This window comes from Pimephales promelas, chromosome 18 (assembly GCF_988280905.1).
Source record: "Pimephales promelas chromosome 18, fPimPro1.hap1.1, whole genome shotgun sequence".
NCBI classification, from domain to species: Eukaryota; Metazoa; Chordata; class Actinopteri; order Cypriniformes; family Leuciscidae; genus Pimephales; species Pimephales promelas.
This window is the reverse complement of record NC_142786.1, coordinates 24379341-24403083: the sequence shown is the minus strand read 5'-3', so window position 1 is coordinate 24403083 and position 23743 is coordinate 24379341. Positions and strand designations below refer to the sequence as shown.

Sequence of the window (23743 nt, the reverse complement as noted above, 5' to 3'; positions counted from 1 at the left end):
CCGCGAAGATGAGAGTGGGCTGCCGAGGGAAGGTCTGATAATAACCGAGTGGAAGAGAGGGTGAAAGAGGCCTCCTTCCGTGAGACTTATGAAACGATAAACACAGTAGAGTATAGAGCCCAGGGTCTCTTGAGAGGGATATCAAACATAATGCCAAAGCAGAACCTCAGGAGAAGCTTACTGTATTTGCATCTCAGGCACATTTACTTTGAAGATTGCCACAATGTTACACTGCGCTTGGACACACTGCGCTTCTGCCCAAGTCAAACTGTCCATGAACTCTTTTTTGGCAGCAGATTTTTGCCTGTTGTTTCTTGTCGCATAAGTGAAATGTAAATTTGCTGTGGCTTTCGTGCCACCGTAACCTCCGGGGTTAGAATGTTAATCGGCACAGTAAACATGTTTTTGAAAATAATTTCACATCATGACGGAACACAAAAGGAGTTAAAGGATCAGTGTTGTTTCAGCTGTCTTTTAAATCTTTCAACTTATGTTAAAGCAACAAAGAAAAAAAAAAAAGTAAATTTTTTGAACAGGGTCGGAAAAATCAAAGTGTTGAAATGAGGAATGGTTACCACCAAGCAGTAAATGTGCACATTTTATGTGTGCAAGTTAATTATGCCACTTCAGAGGAGCTTGTGAAAGGATAAGGAAAGCTGCATAAATTTAGCTGTAATCCAGGCAGGCAGAACTCATTTGCAGGGATGGTCTTATCTGGGCACTGCAGCTTTCTCACAAAATTAACCTTGGATATTTGGGCCCAATTCAGAGAGTGTTTGATTCTCTCTCTCTCGCGCGCGCTGTCTCTCTCTTCCCCCTCTTTTTTCGCTCGCTTCCCCCTGTAATTCTCTCATCCTTTTCACAATCCCTTTGCTGCTTTCATTCTAAGTCTCTCTCTCTCTCTCTCTCTCTCTCTCTCTCTCTCTCTCTCTCTCTCTCTCTCTCTCTCTCTCTCTCTCTCTCTCTCTCTCTCTCTCTCTCTCTCTCTCTCTCTCTCTCTCTCTCTCTCTCTCTCTCTTCCATGTTCACTCTCCCATCCTCTGAGAGGAGGCCATAAAGAGTAACACAGAGAAGAACAGAGTTCTTGGAGCGATGTTTGACAGAATAAATAAACAAGGCCAATACTAAGCCCTTATACATGAATGACAATGTACACTAAACACAATTACACAACTAAATGTATCCTTCAGTGTAAATTCTGTTTAATCAAAAGCATGTCAGTCTCCCTCCCTCCCTCCCTCCCTCTCTCTCTCTCTTTCTTTCTCGCACTCTCAGTGATCACACGGTCATTATTTGCCCGAAAGGTCCATTGATTTTTCTTTTTTTTTTGTGAAGCAGGCATCATCATTTTTCCTAAGAACGCTACTGTTGTGAATAAATTAGGTCTGCCAGTCTAAACAAATTTTAATCAAATTAATTATAAGATATGCTGATTAATTAATCAAATTAAATCACAAATAACTGCATGTATAAATATCTGCTCAGAAAAGTCCCCAAATTAAACAAATTAAAGACATGACGTCTTCATTTTGGCTGAGTGAATCACTAAATAGACAATACAAAAAGTCACTTTTCAAGTCAATATACTGTTTTTTTGTTTGTTTTTTTTTTTTCACCTATGTTCACACCTTACGTTCACCTTATGACACCTTATGTTCAATCATTGAACATAAGGTGTCTACAGTCTCCAGTACTCAGGGGGGCGATATAGTTTCTTTACATGTCTATAACATTAATCCAGTTGTGTTATTATTCAGATAAGTTGCTGTGAACATATTGACTATAGCTTTACTAATTCCTGTTGCTCTATATCAATAATTAAAGGAGTAGTTCACAAAAAAAAAAAAAAAAAAAAAAAAAAACGTTGGCTAATAATTTACTCACCCCCATGTCATCCAAGATATCCATGTCATTCTTTCTTCAGTCGAAATGAAATGAAGGTTTTTGATGAAAATATTCCAGGATATTTCTCCATATAATGCACTTTACTGTCAAGGTCCAAAAGACAGTTTCATTGGAAACTGCAAACTGTTGAAAGGGCTTTAAACAATTCCAGACGATGAATAAGGGTCTTATCAAGCGAAACGATCGCTCATTTAAAAAAATAAAATAAAGTTTTAGTTTTTTAAGCTCAAATGGTCGCCTTGCTCTGTTCTGTGATGCACGTTCGTGACTCTCCTGTTCAAACTCGTTTATCAAAATGAACGAATCTTTTTTCGTGTCATTTGGTTCATTCAACAAACAAAATGAGCGAATTGACTCGGAAAAAGATTAGTTCATTTTGATGAATATGATTTTTTTTTTTTTTTTTTTTACATGACTGATCGTTTTGCTTTAACAGACTTATTCATCGTCTTGAATCTTTTAAAGCCATTTGAACAGTTTGCAGTTTTGCACTGAAATGTCTTTTGGACTGAAATGTCTTTTGGACCTTGTACCGTTTGGTTCCCATTGAAGTTCATTATATGGAGAAAAATCCTGGAATATTTTCACCAAAAACATCAAAAAAAAAAGAATGACATGGGTATTTTGGATGACATGGGGGTGAGTAAATTATCAGCAAAAGTTTTTTTTTTTTTAAGTGAACTATTGTGCATGTGGGTTATCTTCATGAAAAATGAAAATAAAGGGATAAAAAAAGTGAATTACTCCTTTAACGGTTTATGGTCATTTTTCCATCCATCCATCCATCCATCCATCCAAGCTTAACTTAAAAACTTTCAAAAGCATAAAAAATATTACTGACCCCAAACATTTGAACGGTAGTGTATGTATTCATATTTTATAAAAATTGATTTCCATTCACAATCATATACCCTTGCATTAGTTTTTTGTTTTGTTTTTTTCACTGGCTTGCTACTCTGAATTTAGTATTCCTACTATGTAACATTTGTTAACATGTCTTAACTTTAGAAAGTTAATCACAGACAACACTGGTGAGGTGAAGTGAGCAACTGGACGTATATCAGTCTATGCTTTTGAGTTTATATTAGCTGCTTCCTTATGTATGTATATCTACAGTAGCTTAGTCGCTTCAAGCCCGCATGCTAACATATGCTAATCATTCTTCAGTGTCCGTGAGGCAGGAGGCTTCAAAGTAGTGCTGCTAAATCTCAAATTAAGATGTTATTTTTATTTTAAGTGGAAAAGCTTCAGAATTCTAAAGCCTCTTTTTATTTCACACTGTAAGTTCCTCTGATGTTCGGGTACTTTTAGAAAGACAGGACGATGACGTTTTTTTTTTTTTTAAGTTTTACTGAACTTAGGATAAACTTTGCCACTCTTCTGTACTTTTTTCATCCACTATTAGCTAACCAAATATTGAACTTACTGTTTGCGAGGAAAAAAATAATGCTACATTTAGTCTAAAAAAAGACAAATACTTTCCTATGTTGTATTAACGCATATTTTCATACAATAAATCGCTTTCCAAACAGCTTTCCAAAAAGTTGAATGGCAAAAGTGAATTTCAAATTATAATTCCAACACTATATAAGCCACTTTAAAAGGGTGTGTAAGAACTCACCAGGAATACACAGCACATTCCTGCTGACTCCTCAGTTTATGCTGGAAGGATAGAGCACAGTTCACTCCTTTGGGTATCAGAAAGAAAATCACAAACAGCATGGCAAACATAGATAAGCCCACAATTCTACTTATTATTGACAGCAGCATGAAAATCACGGCTGATTGGACTAATTGAAATTCATGCACGAGTCATGGCATTTAGCTCCCTCTCTCTCCTTCCCCATAGTGCATTCATCCAGACAGCTTGAAGGATGGATGTTAATTAGTTAACACTAAAATACCAAGCTCAATATCCCTGGTATACCCATCTCCCAGCCCACCTTAAAAAGGGAGGTGGGTTTCGTGCATTGTTTTGAGAAAGAATCTTTCAAGGATTCAAAAAGGCCATCTAGGACACAGGCCATTTCTTTTCCAAGTACACATTATTGTCCAGAAAATGAGCTGAGCGTACACTCTCTGCACAATCATGGCATGATGCCACTATACAGAAAGTGTGATGGCAACCAAACTGAATTCATACCGTCATCATTTACTCACCCTAATGTCATTCCTGCTTTTCTTTCAACTGTGGAAGTATATTATTTAATATAGTGTTCCAGCTGCTCTTTTCTATACCACAAAAAGTAGATGCATGGTGACTTCACGTCTGATGTATTGCTACAAACATAGAAAAAAGGTATCAAAAAAATATTGTAAAAGTCCATATATCTTGTTCCAAGTCTTCTGAAGTCCAACTATAGATGTATGTGAGTAACAAGCTGACAGTCTTTAATAGCTGTCAAATGTCATTCACTTCAGGCATCAGGCTTGCATGTTCACAAGCCGTAAATAATAACCGAATTTTAATTTTGGGCTAAACTATCCCTTTAATTATTTGTTTAGGAGACTCTGGTGATTTTTAAATATACTTCACATTGAAGTGACAGCTTGAAACCGTGTGAGAAATGAGGCAGTTTCTTGACTTTTTTCCCCCGTAATTGGAGCAAAATTACGTGTAAAGAAACAGCAAGAAAATTAACTGTGTGGTTTTATCAGGCTAGTACAGTCTGGAGAACCATCCGTTATAAAATGGTGGTGGCCCTTCTGAGCTGCCAGGCACAATCTCCTCCGCGCCGTTTCAGGGGCTTTGTTTATCTCATTTTTCAATTAACCTCCTCGATTTAACTCCCATCATAAAGCGGTGTGCATGTTTGCTCCAAACAGCAAATAAAATCTCGTACATTCCTCCCTTCTCCTCGCGCTGTTCCCACTCAGTGTTTTCTCTCTCTCTCTCTGTGCCGTGTGCGGTGGCAGCAGCGTTGCCTGTGCTTCACAGGACAGGCTCATTTTGAAGAGGACAGAGCCGATGTTTCACATTTGAAAGGCTGAATCCGTCATAAGTCCACTTTGGAGATATTGCGGGGTTGTGATAAGTTCCTACCTACTTTGTTTTATGGCATCCTTTCCTGGCACGGCTTGGCAAACAGAGGGCAAGATTGTGATGAAAAAAATAGGCTATATATGAGATACGTGTTAAATTTAGTTATTGTGACAATAATGCATTAAAGAGCCCCTATCATAGCATTTAAAATGTTCCTATTTTTGTTTTAGGAGTTCCCAAAAACAATTTAACATGCATGAAAGGATAAAAAACACTTTATTTGTCTTATAATATGCATTTATTTTTAAATGATTTGCTCACCGACTCCCAAATGATTTGTACAACGACTCATTTTTCCAAACCACTCCTTTGCGTGATGGTAATCGGCGGTGATTGGTCTGATGACAGACCCAGTTAGTTATTGTTTGTTAATATAACGCATAAACATTTTGATAAAGCACTGCAGTACTACAAGACGCTCTATTCTTATAACTCCAATAACAGCGACAAACATTTCACATATTTAAAAAAAATTGACATTGGAGACCTGGAAGCTGCGCTGAGCGTAACTTACACACACACATATGCACACACATACTTATCGCGTCTTCCTTTCTCGCGCCCGACGCTAAAAAACCCATAAAAACAACAATTATTAATAATACTTACAGGTTGTGATTCATAGGAGGAAGCTAATCCATATACACTGGGTAAGTAAGTTACTGAGCCCTCCTTCAGGAACAACCACTTGCGAATCCACATTTGAATTAATTTATGTTTTTGAATGATTAATTAAAATGATGAGAACACAATCGGGTTATATTGTTGTGGTATTGTTGCAAATATGAACTCTAACCACCGATTCTTCACATGTTTGTCCCTGGTAAATGAAAACAAAGTGGCTGAACTATCTTTGCATTGTAGAACACGGCGTCTTCTCGACATGATGCTATGATGAAGTATTTGAATGTGTAGACTTCAAGTTTACACTTCCGTCTGCGCGCGCAGTAACTGGGTGCGACCAGTAAGTCTCTACGTCACGATGTAACAGCTAATGACTCGTTTCAAAAACAATTTATTTCATAGACTCAGAGTCAACTCTCACTTTAGAAAGACAATAACTTTATATACGGTGCACTTTCAGATATAAATCTTTGCAGGATGTTTTCATTCCCTTAGAGCTATATTCCACACCATATTAACAGTCATTTTCAAAAATCCATGATAGGGGCTGTTTAACATAAAAAATAGCAATGTTAAAACAGGCTCTATTTGATCAAATTAATCACCCAACCCGATCTACGTGGTGGTGATTTGAATCGTTCAAAAAATCGTTTTTAGAAAGAACTCATTATGAAGGACAACCCCTAACCCTGCCCCTAAACCTGAACAGATCGTACGAAAACACGTGAGTGAGATCGTACAAACTCATTCAAATTAGCCAACAATTCAGCGAAACATCAAATTGTTAGGAACTGGCATGATCGTGTTGGAATCACCCGTAGTTCAAGCCAGAGTTTTTTTTTCAACACCAAACATAATTTGTAGTGTGCCTCCCATCCAATAATTGCAAAAAGCTTTGTGCTTTGTCACTTCTGATAAGAATAAGGGTCTTATCTAGGACCCTTCGAGTCATGACTCGAAAAAACATTTGTTTGTTTTGATGAACGAGTTCAAACAGGGGAGTCACAAACACTCATCACAAAACAGAGCAAGGCGAGCATTTGTGCTTATAAAACTTAAACTTTTTTTATTTATTTTTTAAATGATTGTTTCTCTAGATAAGACCCTTATTCATCGTCTGGTGTCGTTTAAAGCCCTTTCAAGCTGCACTGAAACTCTCATTTGGACCTTGAACCGTTTGGTTCCCATTGAAGTCCATTATATGAAGAAAATCCTGGAATATTTTCATCAAAAACCTTAATTTCTTTTCGACTGAAGAAAGAATGACATGGACATCTTGGATGACATGGGGGTGAGTAAATTATCAGCAAAAGGTTTTTTTTTTTTTTTTTTTTTTTTTGTGACCTATTCTCTTAAGAAGTGACCTACTCTCTTAAGAAGACAGTCTACTAATACTCTAATGTAGCCCCTTTTCCACCAAAGCATTTTGAGTGGCGGTTCGGAGCCGGTGCCTGCGCGCGAACCAGTTCTTTGTGTTTCGACAGCCAAAGAACCGGTTCCAAAGCGGCACCAACTATTTGCTGGACTAGAACCGTTCTTTTACCACGTCATGCTTACGTCGGGGGCTGGGGCGGGTTTAGATGGGTTCTAAACATCTTTTCTGACCATAATAAAGGATCGCAAAGCCAGGAGAAACATTTGCAGAAACACGATGGAGTCCGCCCTTGTAATTGTTATGCTTGAAGTTGGTGCAAGCGTTTCTATTTTTGTATTTTTTTTTTTTATTGAAGACATTATAAGCAAAAAAGAAAAGTCACAATATAGAACAAATAAATGGAAAGAAAAAAAAAGACACAAGACAGGGGTACATAACTTATCAGAAAAGATTACATATCAAACGAAAAGATTAAAAGACTTACATATTTCAATTGTCTTTAAACCCTTCTTGGTACACGAGTTAGAGAGATAATCCCAAAGTAATGTTACTTGCAAGAGTTTCTAGCTAAAACGTATGGCGACGTACAGAGTGACGTAACGACGTCGCTCCATGGGCAGTGGAAAAACAAACAGGTTCTTAAGCGGTTCGCAAGTTGAACCAACTCCGAACCAACTTTGAACCAGCACCAGTTCCGAACCAGTTCTTTTTTTGGTGGAAAAGGGGTAATAGTCAGCAGAATGTTCAAAAGGGACCATCAATGTTACCAGAATGTTCACTATAATGCAGGGCATGTGCCGTGTGCTTTCCACATAAGCTTGAATCAACTTTGAACATATTGCTGGTGTAGTTACACTCTGGAACGAGGTCCGGCTCAAAATGGAGGCTCAGCAAATGGAGGCACCAAAGCAGCGGCACTCACCGATTAATCACTTCTAATGAGCTACAGGCCCTGAGGAATACAAGAAAAATCAAAACAAATTAATAGGAAGCAATGGAGAAGATTGTAAAATACTAATTTGCACCCCCCCACAACAGACAACAATTCCCCCATCCAATCAGTGCCCGGGCTTTAAGAAATCAAACATACTCTTATCTAGGGAGGGATGCTCTTCTGACAAGCCTGTGATTGAATGAATGCATTATCCATCGCTCAAAGAGACACGCGCTGTTTCCTCAACTTTTCCCAGGGTTGCTTGCTTGGGTCGGCGCATGTTTATGGCTGTCCTGTTATGGATGACTTGGGCGCACGGTGGAGAAAGACTCCTTCAAACTGATGGAGGGTGCGCTGCTTATTTCAGCACAAACGCTCACCCCGAGAGCAGGCGTTTAGCATCTTAAGCACAGCCAACAGTGTAGAGCATGTCAACAGTGCAACTCTGATAGATCAATCTGGCTTTTCAAGATGAATCCAGTTCTGAATAATTTTGAGCAGCATGGCGAACCTTTCACTGCTCAGCAAGTATATGTGTGAGACTTACTGTAATGAAATGTTTAAACGGAGAGCACACTTGGGTGCAGTGCTTGTACAAGCGTGCGACAAGCAACCTGAGTTATGTGGTAGTATTTTTTGTTATGTACGGATATTAATGAATCACATTTGGTATATTTAATGTTAAAATGCTTCACATGTTTTTAATTGATTTTTCATGTCCCTTGAAGGCATAATTATAAAAATACATTCAAGGCATTCAACTGATTAAAATGATGTCAAGTGACTTGTACAGTCACATTAATTGTAATCATATTGCACATATCAGCATTTACTAAGAACATGTCAATTCAAAAGCCTGTTAAAGATAAGAATATTATTGTGGTAGATGTGTGTATTAAAAATGTGTTAAATGTTATGAAATATTGTTAGGATTATTTATTTACTCTTATGTATTAATAGCTTTTCGGTGTTCATTTAAATTGTGCTTTGAAGTTTTAGTCATTTAGTGTGTTTTTGTGATTTTTATGAGTACTTTACTATTTCTATTTACCTTTAATTTATATTTATTTCAGTTTTTGTTTGAGCAATTTTAGTAGGCTACTTAAATCTTATTTCTGTCATTTTTTTATCTAATATTAAATGAATGAAGACAATTTCTAATAGTTTTAGTTAACAACACTGATGGTGATCTAAATGTGTTTTTAAAAACGTAATTTTATTTCACATGTAATTTTGATGATATTGTTGCACATAAGTTGCATCTTACTGTATTTCTGTGCCTTGTGGACCACATTTTAAAGATGCTTTGTCAAGTTAAAAGCAGTTTTATTTACAAAAAAAGGCTTTTTCCAGTGATTTTGAATGCAATGAACTTGTCCTGCGTGTATAGCTGCTTACTCATTATGTGCTGCCTGCTTAAATTAAATTTGACATATTATTCTTAATATAATTAACTGTATCAAATGAATGTGTCGAAACGGCAGCCCTGCTTTAATTGTAATTATGATCGTTCATTTATACAGTATTTGTGCTTCCTTCTAAATATGTTCAAACTAGAGTCTTTTCAGTCTCGCCGCTATCACACAATGGCCGCATGAGTCACATGTAAATCTTCCATACAGTGTCAATTCAGATTCAGTTCACGCACAGAGAGGAAAAAACTCACAGCAGAGAGACGCTCTGATTACTACTCAGCCATAATCCCTTTTCTCTGATCTCTGCTGATTTTAGTTTAATATTCCTGGGACTTTTTTTTTTTTTTTTTTTAGAAGGGGGAATTATTCAAATACAAGGTAGAAACCGCTTCTCTACCTGCAGGCATTTGAAAGGGAAGTTTGGAGGGAGAGAGATAAATCGGAGCAAAGTGCTTATATTGCCTCCAAGCTTTTTCCTTCCTGACGTTTCCTTCAACGGCAGTCGGACATCTCGAACACCCGAGGTCATTTCCCCTACTGCCCTGCTAATTTACTTGCGGGTGGCGTGTATTTGGGCGATGGCTAAAACCTGGGTCTTGAGCTGCAGATACCTGCGCCCCAGGCCACCCAGGCTCACCCCTCTGATCTGGGGTGTTCGCTGATAGCGGCATGATAGCTGCCATGCCTTGAATTTCATTCCGGGATCACACCTCGCCAGCAGAGGAACAGGGGAAGCTAAATCATCTCTGATAATCGGCTAGACGGTGCCTAGCATGGCAGCCATTTACAGCGATTTCCTCATTCTGTAAAGCTTCCTGCATGTGTGCGATGGGGTGTCTAGGGATATTCTAGATTCAATACAAGTTAAGATTAATCGACAACATTTGTGTAACAATGTTGATGAGGCCTACCACAAAAAAGAAGTGAAGTTCATCACCATATTTTCTTTGTCAAGTCAAGGCATCTTAATTTAAATAGCGCTTTATACGATACAGTGATAGCAGGAAAATTATGCATTTCGACTGTTGTTCAGCTGAAGTCAGTTCAGTGTTGATTCAGTTCCTTTGTAAAGATCATTTTTAAATTAGTTCACTTCATCTATGAAGCAAATCTGCAAAAAAACGATGTCATTTTCCAGATCAGTTCGGTCAGTACAGTCAGATCAATAATATTGTTGAATATTAAAGGGATAGTTCGCTTTGAAATTCATTTTTGGTATGTTTTAGCTTACGTCAAGGGCATCCAAGATGTAGGCGTCTTTGTTTCCGCAGTTGTTTCAAGTTTGATATGTATTTTGATAGTAGTTTTTACCTCTTGTTACCACAGCCACAAAGCGCCCGCGCCTTCAGATCACTTGGACGTGGCTGTGGTTACAAGAGTTAAAAACGATATAAATGCTGTTCGTTTTCTCACACAAACTGCTCGTTTCGTGTTTTAGGCCATCAATGTGTACTTACATTTACGAGTCATTAAATCATGTTTAATTTGGACTTCTCTGTGCATGCTCTTTGATGTGGTGACCATAAACCACCATTATATGACTGATAGTGTAATTATGATTAAGGCTGCATCACAAGTCGAATGTGGCCGTAGGTCTGTGTCATGTCGAAAAGGCCTTCAAGTAGACACAGTCTCTGCTGACATAGGGCATTCTAGGTCGTGTTTAGGTCTAGGCCCACCATCTGATCTGGATATGAACCGGGTCCGACTGACCACCTTTACCTCATGATAAGGATGGATTTATTGATCTATAATCTCGTGATTTATTTTATTTTTTATTAACTGGCCAGAATTTTGAGATTGCTTTAGAAAAGGGTTAAAGTAAAAGCACTTACAATTGAAGTAAATGGGGCCAATTTTTGGAGGATTAAAATGGAGAAATGTGAAGCTTATAATTTTATAAAAGCACTTTGGCTACATTCATTCTTCTGTTAAAATGCGTGTGAGCTATAAAGCTGTTTTAATCAATTTCATAGTCATTTCAGGGTTTGGTGGTGTGTTGTCATGGCAACAAAGATGAAAATTGGATATAACTCTAAGCTGCGTTTATACCGCCAGCGACACGCAGCGACAAAGAGACATGACCCCATTCATTTCAACAGACCTGGTGATTGTGGCAGTGACCGTGTGTCCAGCGACGTGGCAAAGTTGAGATATGTTTAACTTTATGCAAATGTAGAGCGATTTTCGTGAGCGACGACTAATCAGAGTGAAGTCTGTGCGCTCACGTGATCCGCCACTATACGTCCTCTTGAGAGTGTCAAGGCAAGATGGAGAAGTTCCTTTTAGCGGTCAGCAACTTTCCCATAATTTCAGGAGCTTGAGTCAGACTGAACTGAATTGAGCTGAATAATGGTACTATCGATACTATTGATATCGTTGATTTAGTAATTTTCTAATTTGTAGTGTATAAAGTGCTACAGAAAGAAAGTCAGACAGGTTTAACACAACATGTGGGTGAATATGACAGAATTTTAATTTGTTGGTGAACTAATCATTTAAAAAATGCACACTTCACCTTTCAACATGCACAGATAAAAAAAAAAAACACCTTAAAGTATCAGGCGCAAATACATATTCAATCGTAACTGTTGCAGAAGTGATATTGCAGATGTGAAAAATGATGAAAATGCATACATTAAAGGGATAGTTCGCTTTGAAATAATTTTTTGGTATGTTTTAGCTTACCTCAAGGACATCCAAGATGTAGGTGTCTTTGTTTCCGCAGTTTTTCAATTTTGATATTTTTAGGTCAAACCGTTCATGTCTATCAGTCATATAATGGAGGTCTATGGTCACCTCCTCAAAGAGCATGCACAGAGAAGTCCAAATTAAACATGATTTAATGACTCGAAAATGTAAGTACACATTGATGGCCTAAGACATGAAAACAAGCGGTTTGTGTGAGAAAACGAACACTATTTTAATTGTTTTACCTCTTGTTTTTACCTCCCGCGCCCTCAGATCACTTGGATGTGGCTGTGGTTACAAGAGGTAAAAACGATATAAACACTGTTCGTTTTCTCACACAAACCGCTTGTTTCGTGTCTTACTGCAGAAACAAAGACACGTACATCTTGGATGCCCTTGAGGCTAAAACATTCCAAAAATTAATTTCAAAGTGAACTATCGCTTTAAAATTGAATAGACACGTGATGTATGAGTGACATCAGGACAGATGGCTACACAGATAACAACTGTTCCACCCTAGTCTAATTTTTAGTAATGGTGAATCTGTATTGGGGATTGTTTAGCTGGAAAGCAAGGGCCAGAATGTAACCTCAGCTCTTCATCCAGCACTAGCTTTGTGTCAGTGCCAGCCTGGGGATTCACACTCTGGAAACAGTCACTTGGAGACCTGCTGTCAACACAAACACAGCACAAAGAGTCCCAAACTGCCTTAACTCTGACAATGTGCAGCTTTAAGCTCTCTGCCAGATACCTGATTGGGGTGGTGGATGCCAGAAGAAAAGCTTAAGTACAGGCTTCAGAAAGGGTTTACCACCAAGATCTGTATTTACCAAGCTTCCCTACAACTTCTGTTTTGCTTTTTCACGATGTAGTCTGACTAGCATTTTCAGTTGACATGAAAACATGCTTTTTATAATTGAAGGTTTAAATGTGGTTTCAAAACATGAAAACATCATATCCTCCATTGTTAGTTGGCTTTAACAATAATTAGATTCTTTTGACAATTGATTTTTTTTTTTTTTTTCACATAATGCACAAGATACTGGCATAACGTTCTTTTTAAAATGGAAGATATAAATGGGCTTTCAAAAAGTGTCTAACATGCCAGAATGTCTTTAAAGTCTCATTTTTGTTCTGCAGGTATCACTGACAAGAACTGAGAAAACTATGACTGTTTTCACACTGGTTTCCCCAAACACTCTCCTATCTACTGGTCAGAAATACAATGGTTGAGACAATGTTGCTATTTTCAAGCCTATATGATGCACCAAAATCTATATATAGTTATAACATATATACTACCTAATCTCACGACCAATTCGTACGAATTCGTACGAGTGTTTCAAAAGTGGCTAATTCGTACTAATTCATACGACCTCACTCGTACGAATTTGTACGATTTGTCTAAACCCACGTGACGGTTATGTTTAGGGGCGGGGTCAGGGCAGGTCATTCGTACGAATTCATACTGATTGGCTAATTCGTAAAACATGTACGATTTAGCAAAATCGTACTAATTCGTACGAGTGAGGTCGTACGAATTGTTACGAATTAGCCACCTCGTAAAATTCGTACGAATTCCCGTGAGATCGGGTTGATATATATCGGTTGATCGGTTGAAACTAAAATGGTTTTAGTTTTAGTTGAGAATAATTTGATACTTTTTTACAAAGTAGTACATTTTATTTTAAGTTTTATTTCCACATTTTTGCACATAATATGCGTTGCATCTCACTGTTTTTCTGTGCCTTGTCCCATGAGCGACACAATTTTAAGATGTTTTTTCAAGTTAAAAAAACTGCTTTAAAAAGCCTCGTCTTTTTAATAGCATTTTCCATTGCTCACCATCTTCATATTATGGAACGTAAAAATGCTGTGATAGTCTACATTTTGAACTTTGCCATATGGTGAATGCATTTTAAAAATTTGGTAGAAGAAAAGGTTCTATATAGAACCTTATAAGGTTCTATCAGCGCTACATATTTGGAACCCAATGCATTCTCATCCTTTATCCGCTATATGACAAAACAGCGCTATACTACGCACATTGCACCCGTTATCGTTAATATAACACGTGCTGTGAGGGCTAAGTTTAGGTGTGGGGTAGGGTCTGCGTGTCATATTCACGCTAAAGGATTTATAACGTCTTGGGTTCGCGTGTTATATTAACGATAAAGGGTGCCATGTGCGTAGTATAGCGCCGTTTTTGCATATAGCGTTCTATATGACGTTAAAGGATGAGAACGGGCTGTTGGAACCCCTAAAAGGTTCTATACAGAAACCTTTTTAAGGTTTCAATAAAACCAGGAAAAAGTTTCTATATGGAATCTTTGTGCCAAAAGGGTTCTTTCTTGTCCTTTTAGAACCTTTTTTAGCATAAAAGGTTCTTTGGAGTTGAGTAAAGAACCCACTTCATAGAGAACCCCAATGAACCCTTTTTTCTAAGAGTGTAGTCTTGTCTCAAATAGAACACTTACACTTTTGGTAACACTTTATTTTGATGGTCCCTTTTGAACATTCTGTTGACTATAAGTAACTTTTCAACTACATGTCAACTAACTCTCATTACAGTATTAGTAGACTGTCAGCTTAATATTTGCCAAATCTTAATTGTGATGCTCCTCCAACTGACAATCTACTGACTATAAGTAACTTTGCAACTACATGCCAACTTATTCTAACCCTAACCCTACCAGTCTACTAATACTCTACTAACACTCTAGTGAGAGTTAGTAGAGATGTAGGTACAACGTTACTTATAGTAAACTGAATGTGTTAAAGGGACCATCCAAATAAAGTGAAACCACACTTTTTTACAGCATCAAAGCATTTGTCGTTTTCCATTTCAATAAAAGCTTTTGAAACAAGCCTTTGTAAGTCCACAAGACTGCAAGCGCACATGAAGTGTCCCATTTGGGACAGGGCCGTAGCAAGGCCTTTATTGACTACTCGCATGACTCATGTATCAAAATGGCATACAATAGTGCAAAAGTATGTGGAATAGGATGCTTTAGATGGTGCCTAGCATTTACGTAGGAGGTCAGTCATACTTGAAAAAATATGTTGGCAGTCCCATTCATCTCAATGAAGTTTCATGTGTTTGGGCTCCAGATGGTGTTGCTAGTCTGCCAAGGGTCTAGCTGGGCCATTCTAACCAACTAAACATTGATGCCTTGGAAGAAAATAAAAAGATTATCCCACGCCTCTGCATATTAAGTTTAGAAAGGAAAATATCTAACATCGAGAACACACACATCACCTTTAATGTGTTGTCTGATAATAACATTTTTAGTGTTGGCTTTGGTTAAAAGAGCTACAGATACACATAAGAGCATTGGCTAATCTATTCTTATGATTTTGTGGTTTGAAGCAGTCACTATTTCTTTGCTCTAATGTACAGTGCCCTCTGCAGGCAGTTTGTAACCCTTAAATTTGACAGAACTGCCAACATAATATGTACATAACAGCCCCTCAACACACACAGAGAGAGGGAGAGAAATACATGTATAAAGATACTGAACATGGTTTTATACTTTCTGTATTAGACATTTGACATGAAAAGACAGAAACACAAACATACAGGTTCACATCCACTCTTAAAAATGTAAACGCCACTCTCAGAAAATGCAAAGCCCGTATGAATTTTTAGCAGACAGATGCATGCTAATTAATCACACAAACTAATGGCTCATGCCTCATACCCCAACAGGCTGTTTTCCCCGTGCTCTTCCTCTTGATATGGCAAATAACAGGCCTGCCTGCCATGCAAGCAAGACACTTTGTCAAACAAATATGATCAAAACAAAGCTAATGATGTGTAAATTGTTTATGATGTTCTGTGCAATGAGCAACCCTAGTGTGTGTGTGTGTGTGTGTGTGTGTGTGCGTGTGTGTGTGTGTGTGTGTGTAAGGGAGGGTAATCACTGCCATCAGCTTGACATAATCAGGAGGAAATGAATACAAGTATTTCACAGCACACTTTGAGCCAAACAGCGATCTGGGGGCCTGTGATGGATGCAGGGCAATTCAAATGACGTGAGTGATCGTTCGTGTATACTTCCCTGTGAAGTGTCATGTGTGGGACGTATGGAATGTGTTGATGATGAGCGAAACAGGTACATGCACTGGCATGTGTAAATGAATCAGGTTTTGAGGGTAGAACATGTCCTCCAAAGGGACTATACTGTCAACTGATCTCAACACTTTCTGTTTATGATAATTATATTATAGCATTTGAAGAAATGATGAATGCTTAGCAACATTGTATGTACAGTAGGCCTTAATGTGAGCACTGAAAATCTGATATTTAAAAGGATAGTTCACTGTGAAATTAATTTTTGGTATGTTTTAGCTTACCTCAAAGGTCCAAGATGTAGGTATCTTTGTTTCGACAGTATTTTCAATTTTGATATTTTTAGGTCAAACCATTCTTGTCTGTCAGTCATATAATGGAGGTTTATGGGGTCCACCCTGGGTTTTTATATCATTTTTAGCTCTTGTAATCACAGTCATGTCCAAGTACTCGCTATGTCAAAGGGCGCTTCTATCTCTGCAAGCACGTCAGCAAGCAACGGAAAGCCCCGGAAGTGATCTCTCGCAAAGTACGTCACTCATTATTTACACAGGGATTTCAGAAGTGTTATCCTTCACTGTGAAGATCTAAACATATTTAGATATACAGGAAATTGCAATGGAAGACTATTTCGATATGTCAACAGACAACGTTGATTTTTTTTATTTTTATTTTTCGCAACTGCGCGAGAGATCACTTCCACCGTTTGTGCAGAACGTAGCGCCCCTGCCTTCAAATTAACTTGGACGTGGCTGTGGTTACAAGAGGTAAAAACGATATAAACACTGTTCTTTTTCTCACACAAACCGCTCGTTTCGTGTTTTAGGCCATCAATGTGTACTTACTTTTATGAGTCATTAAATCATGTTTAATTTGGACTTCTCTGTGCATGCTCTTTGAGATGAACCCAGTGTGGACCCCATAAACCTCCATTGACAGACAAGAATGGTTTGACCTAAAAATATCAAAATTGAATATACTGTGGAAACAAAGACACCTACATCTTGGATGAAGAAATGAATGAAAATTCATTTCAAAGTGAACTATCGCTTTAACATCTATCAATATTAAGTTAGTATACAGTATATTATATGTAAAATAATATGTAGGTTTCAGACTTTAATAACAATACATATGCAACCATTGCAAATACATTCTCAAATGGCAATGGTTATTTTTTAGTGCTGTAACTACAACATCATTGGCAGGTGTGTGTAAAAACAGATGTTTAGCGAATGGATCGAATTGAATGCACACACACTTTAGCTCTCCAGGCAGCAGACAGCACCGCAGCCAGCAGTTCAGGCAGTCTGCAGTGTCTCCCGTAAGGGGAATGCAGCATGTGCCTGCCGGGCTGTCACACACCAGCCAAAAGGAAGCATAACCAACCCTAATCCAACACACCGAAGCAATGCATCGTTCTGCTGAATCCTCTCACAGAAATACAATGCACACTCACACATTTAGATGCATGCAGGTGCACCACTTTATGTAAAGAAACACCACGCACCTATTAATACGCGTACGTAATATCCAAATTCATGTTTTTGTAGTTTTCACAGAGACGATAACAGTATCGTTTTCAAAAACTTGTACTTTGGGGGCATTTAAAATGACCATTTCCAATTAAAACACAGAATTTAATTAACACGTACAGCGTTAATTTGGAAGTCTAAAAACACAAACTTTTGAAAACGGGTTTCAATGTGCATGTAGTGTTTCTTTAAAAAGTGACATCGCCAACTACAAGCGTTTTTAGTCATTTTAACAACATTGTTGTCTGTATGTGAAACACTATTTATTTCCTTCTCTGTGGGCCTCAAGATCACGTAGTGTAACAGCACAGCGCTTCTGTGTTGTGTGTCACACGTAGGCTCACTATTGGCCAATGCTGGTCATGTGTGTGGTGCGTGTAATGTACAACCTAGATGCGCTGCGCAGTTTCACTACATGAAATCTCGAGGCCCACAGAGAAGAAAATGAATAGTGTTTCACATACAGATAGCAATGTTGTTAAAATGACTAAAAACGCTCACCCAAAGGATTATTAGGATTATTCTCATTAATGCAATTTTCTAATTAACCAATCACATGGTAGTTCATTGCATTTAGGGGTGTGGTCCTGGTCAAGACAATCTAATGGGTACCACTCATCTCCACTACAAATAGGAAAAAGAAGCTACAATTTGCAAGAGCTCACCAAAATTGGACAGTTGAAGACTGGAAAAATGTTGCCTGGTCTGATGAGTCTCCATTTCTGTTGAGACATTCAGATGGTAGAGTCAGAATTTGGCGTAAACTGAATGAGAACATGGATCCATCGTGCCTTGTTACCACTGTGCAGGCTGGTGGTGGTGGTGTAATGGTGTGGGGGATGTTTTCTTGGCACACTTTAGGCCCCTTAGTGCCTTACTGGACATCGATTAAATGCCACGGCCTTGTCCATCCCTTTTAAGGCCATTATGTACCCATCCTCTGATGGCTACTTCCAGCGGCATAATGCACCATGTCACAAAGCTCGAATCATTTCAAATTGGTTTCTTGAACATGACAATGAGTTCACTGTACTAAAATGGCCCCCACAGTCACCAGATCTCAACCCAATAGAGCATCTTTGGGATGTGGTGGAATGGGAGCTTCGTGCCCTGGATGTGCATCCCACAAATCTCCATCAACTGCAAGAAGCTATCCTATCAATATGGGCCAACATTTCTAAAGTATTCTTTCAGCACCTTGTTGAATCAATGCCACGTAGAATTAAGGCAGTTCTGAAGGCGAAAGGGGGTCAAACACATTATTAGTATGGTGTTCCTAATAATCCTTTAGGTGAGTGTACATAATAATGTTGTTATTTTTGTTTGATTTTTGCACACAAATAGTATTCTCGTCGCTTGATAAACTTAAGATTGAGCCACTGTAGTCACTTGGACTATTTTAACAATGTATTTAACTTTTCTGGGCTGGCAAGCTTCAATCCCTTAGGAGTGAGACAGATCTCAGATTTAATCAAAAATTTAATCAGATTTAATCAAAAATCTTAATTTGTGTTCCAAAGATGAACATAAGTCTTACGGGGTTAGAACAGCATGGGGGTGAGTAATTACTGACAGAATTTTCATTTTGGGGTGAACTAACCCTTTAAAAGCTAGTTCCTGCAGGTCATACAAGTTTGTGATGACTGGAAGAGACAAAAATTGCAGTCTGAAACTTTAGATTCATGACAGAAATCTTAATTTTCCACCAAGAGACAGAATTAGTCTTTGAATTGAACAATGTGGTAAAATCATTTCCTTTGGGAAACATTTTAAATGCATAAAGCGGACCTAATGCGGACCTAAGGGGACGTTTGAAAAGTCCGGGGGATGTCCCTTGTTTGTAGGGTGTCTACATTAAAAACATTTTATTTTTTATAACCAAACATCTATAGTTTAAATATACAGACACATACATCACAACACAAAACAAACAAATAAAGGGGACTAATCTTAATTTCACTATTTGTGCTATGGCTGTTTATGGCTTATCTTAACGTATTTTGCACTATGGATAATGTAGAGCATTGAAACCGTAAATAAAATAACTATGGCAATGTCATGCAATTTCACTATAAATCAGTGAATGATGGTTCTAGTTCCACTTGGCTCTGGTAGCACATGTAACGTTTGAACCTGAAAATAAAAAAATGAAATTTCTTGACTCACCATGCAAGAGATGGATTTCCCTCTCTGGGAAATAAATGAACAAAAAGAGCATTCAATATGTAATTACCTGTCATAGACACAGTCACACCGGTGAAGGGAATTCAATATGCACCCGTGACACTTCCGGCGTAATGTGATGGAAATAAGTGTTTGTTTTGGTAGGTGGAGGGGGAGGTAGGTTAGTGTGTGTGTGTGCGTGCGTGTAGTTTAGTGTTTTTTTGGTGCCAGAGAAACTGCATCTAGTTGCTCATTATAACCAACCATAGAAGAAAATGAAGGCATGGAGAGATGTTTCGTTTCATGGACCAAAAACATTGTTTGCGACACTTAAGTTTATCTCGAACATTTCAAAACATCTCTCTTTCTCTCTCTCTCTCTCTCTCTCTCTCTCTCTCTCTCTCTCTCTCTCTCTCTCTATCTCTCTCTCTCTCTCACTCTCACTCTTTGTAATGGTTGTGCGAGTCTCACTCAATATTTCTCATTCTTATTAACTGCATGGGTGCAATTTATTTTCCTCTCAGGCAACTAAGGTGGCTGGGAATGTGAGAGACTCTGGTCGACGCTGATAAGCCCACGCTCACATACAGGCCTGCAGGATGATCCAGATTTACCAGGAAGACAATGTCCACTAGGTCACATTCGTGGGCTTACACACGGACACATGAGTGGAGTAATTTACTGCACCAACATAGATAAACTTAAATAAACAGATAAACAGACACGCTTATAGGAACCAAACATGCACAATCATTCAATTTATCAATGCTTTACTGCCTAAGCATGTGTATAAAAACATATAACACATGAAAGTAAGTCGACAAGCTATATGAAACAATGAACTACATTAAAGGCGAGCTTTTATCCACCATTTTACAAGTTGTAATGTAAGTCTCAAATGTTACCAGAATGTGTTGAAGTTTCAGGCAATTTTTGTGTTAAAACATCCAGTTTTCGTGCATGTATCTTTAAATGCAAATGAGCCGATGCTCACCACCCCCTTTCCAGAAGAGGACGAAGCCTGAACAGCTCGTGCCTCGGATAATCTGCTCACTCAGAAATGAACTCACTCAGGGGAGGAGCTATGCTAATAAGGCAGATTGTGTGTCTGTCATGGGCAGGGCCTGTTCTAACGAGACGTCACATTGGAGAACATTTGTAAACGGCTCCTTTTGAGACATTGAGCATGTTTACATGCACATCAGTACGCTGATAACTCACAAAAATCAGCTTATTGAAATAGCCTGTTGTCCGAGTTAAATAAATGTTAAATAAAGCATTTCTGGCTGTTTTCATTTCTTCTGAATTATCCAACAAAACAAAGGTGAATTAAAGGAGACCTACACTAACCTGAAGGAGTATTAGGAACACCATACTAATACTGTGTTTGACCCCCTTTCACCTTCAGCACTGCCTTAATACTATGTGGCATTGATTCAACAAGGTGCTGAAAGCATTCTTTTGAAATTTTGGCCCATATTGATAGGATAGCATCTTGCAGTTGATGGAGATTTGTGGGATGCACATCCAGGGCACGAAGCTCCCATTCCAACACATCCCAAAGATGCTCTATTGGGTTGAAATCTGGTGACTGTGGGGGCCATTTTAATACAGTGAACTCATTGTCATGACAAGAAACCAATTTGAAATTATTCAAGCTTTGTGACATTGTGCATTATCCTGCTATAAGTAGCCATCAGAGGATGGGTACATGGTGGCCATAAAGGGATGGACATGGTCAGAAACAATGCTCAGATAGGCATTGGCATTTAAACAATACCCAATTGGCACTAAGGGGCCTAAAGTGTGCCAATAAAACATCCCCCACACCTTTACTACACCACCACCAGCCTGCACAGTGGTAACAAGGCATGATGGATCCATGTTTTCATTTTGTTTACGCCAAAATCTGACTCTACCATCTGAATGTCTCAACAGAAATCTAGACTCATCAGACCAGGCAATTGGTTGAACTCCAATTTTGGTGAGCTTTTGCAAATTGTAGCCTCTTTTTCCTATTTGTAGTGGAGATGAATGGTACCCAGATGAGACTGTCTTGACCAGGACCCCACCCTTCAAGCAACTGCCATGTGATTGGTTGATTAGATAATTGCATTAATGAGAAATTGAACAGGTATTCCTAATAATCCTGTAGGTGAGTGTAATTAGGGAATGGTAATTCCATTTGTGCTGCTTAGTTGGTGACTTGCAATAAGGAGAAATTTTCAGAGCTGGAAAAAAAATATGTAATGATATTCCTCCCTAGTTGCTTGTTTGTGTTTATGTCTAGAAGCCGAGCAAAGCAGCAGAACGATAAGGGAGAAAAACGACAGTGCACACTGTGGCGTCAGGAGCACAGAGACGTCTATAAACTAAAAGAAGCACTGCACTGTCGGAATATGACAGCCGATCCATCAGGGAAATGGAAGCTCTGTCTACTGCACCAAGGAGAGAGTGGCCAGAACTTTTATAAATAGTCACGCATTTTTAAGAGAAATTGAAAGTTGTCAGATGTATGCTTTCCAGTCTTTCTGTTGATCATCCAAGTGGCCGCATTGGCTGAATATGAATTGAATTGGCTGATTGAAATATCAAAGCATACAAAGTAGGAAAAGGTTGAAGACTGCATGGGACATGGAAGGACATGTGGGATGATTTTAATGGTCTTAGAGCAGGGTTTTCTAAATGGGAGTTCATGAAAAGTTATTCATTAATGAAATCGAATGTAACATTAAAACAATTCATTTAAACAATTAATGGAAATAAAACTGAAAATGCAACCCAATCTCACGACCAATTCATACGAATTCGATGAATGATTAAAAAGTGGCTAATTCGTAACAATTCATACGACCTCACTCGTACGAATTAGTACGATTTTGCTAAGTCGTACATATTTCACGAATTTACCAATTCGTATGAATTCGTACGACTGACCTACCCCTTACCCCGCCCCTAAACTTAACCATCACGTGGGTTTAGACAAATCCCACTCGTACGAATTAGACACTTTTTAATCATTTGTCGAATTCTTACGAATTGGTCGTGAGATAGTGTTGGAAAACAGCCCATTCTCACCCCCAGGGTGTCACCAAACTGACAGCTAACAGCATTTTGACCATGCTTCAATATCTGACGCTTTAGGCGCCCTTTAGCGTCAGTTAGATGACACCCTAGGATCGCGTGTAACCCTACCCCCACCCCAAACCTAAACCTAACCTCATCATTTAACCGACGCTTTCCTTTAGCGTCAGTTAGTTGACGCCGTAGGATCGCGTCATTTAACTGGCGCTAAAGGGCGCCTAAAGCATCAAATATTGAAGCATGGTCAAAGGTGACGCCTTGGGGTGAGAATGCGTTGCGGAAAATGTTATATACTTTATCAAATCGTTTTACTACATGATTTATAATATAGCAGCTCGGTTAACAGTAGACCGAGTGTGCGCTAACACTTTATTTTGATGGTCCTCTTTGAACATTCTGTTGACTAATTAACATTGCAACTACATGTCAATGAACTCATTATAGAGTATCAGTAAACCGTCTGCTTTATATCTGCAAACTCTTTATTGTGATGCTCCTCCAACAGACATTCCACTGACTAGGATATACTGTAGGTAACTTTGCAACTACATTCTAACCCTAACCGACCAGTCTACTAATAGTCTGCTGACACTAATGAGACTTAGAAGACAGGTAGGTGCGATGTTACTTATAGACAACAGAATGTGTTAAAGGGACCATTCAAATAAAGTGAAACCAAAATATGTGATGGGAGAAAACATATATTTAAATACTCTCTCGCCATCACTCGCAAAGAACTCAAATGTTTTTTGGTGAATTAAAAGTTTCTTGGGGAAACGAAAACATTTTGAAAGTTTTAAAAGATTTTAAACTTTTGTGAGGGAACAAAAACATTAAATTACATATATTTTTTTATTTTGTTACGAGTTTAACATGCATTTGGGAACTCTGTGAGTTATTGG

At 38.4% G+C, this 23743-nt stretch overlaps 1 long non-coding RNA gene across 1 annotated transcript in view; it reads left to right on the top strand.

Annotated features, from left to right (window-relative positions):
- LOC148970990 (uncharacterized) overlaps positions 1-22504 on the top strand; it is a 140330-nt gene extending 117826 nt beyond the window's left edge. Inside the window, exon 3 of the long non-coding RNA XR_016147382.1 lies at positions 22048-22504. This is a non-coding gene — a long non-coding RNA (uncharacterized LOC148970990). The remainder of the gene's footprint in view (positions 1-22047) is intronic.
- Positions 22505-23743: the final 1239 nt, after the last annotated feature.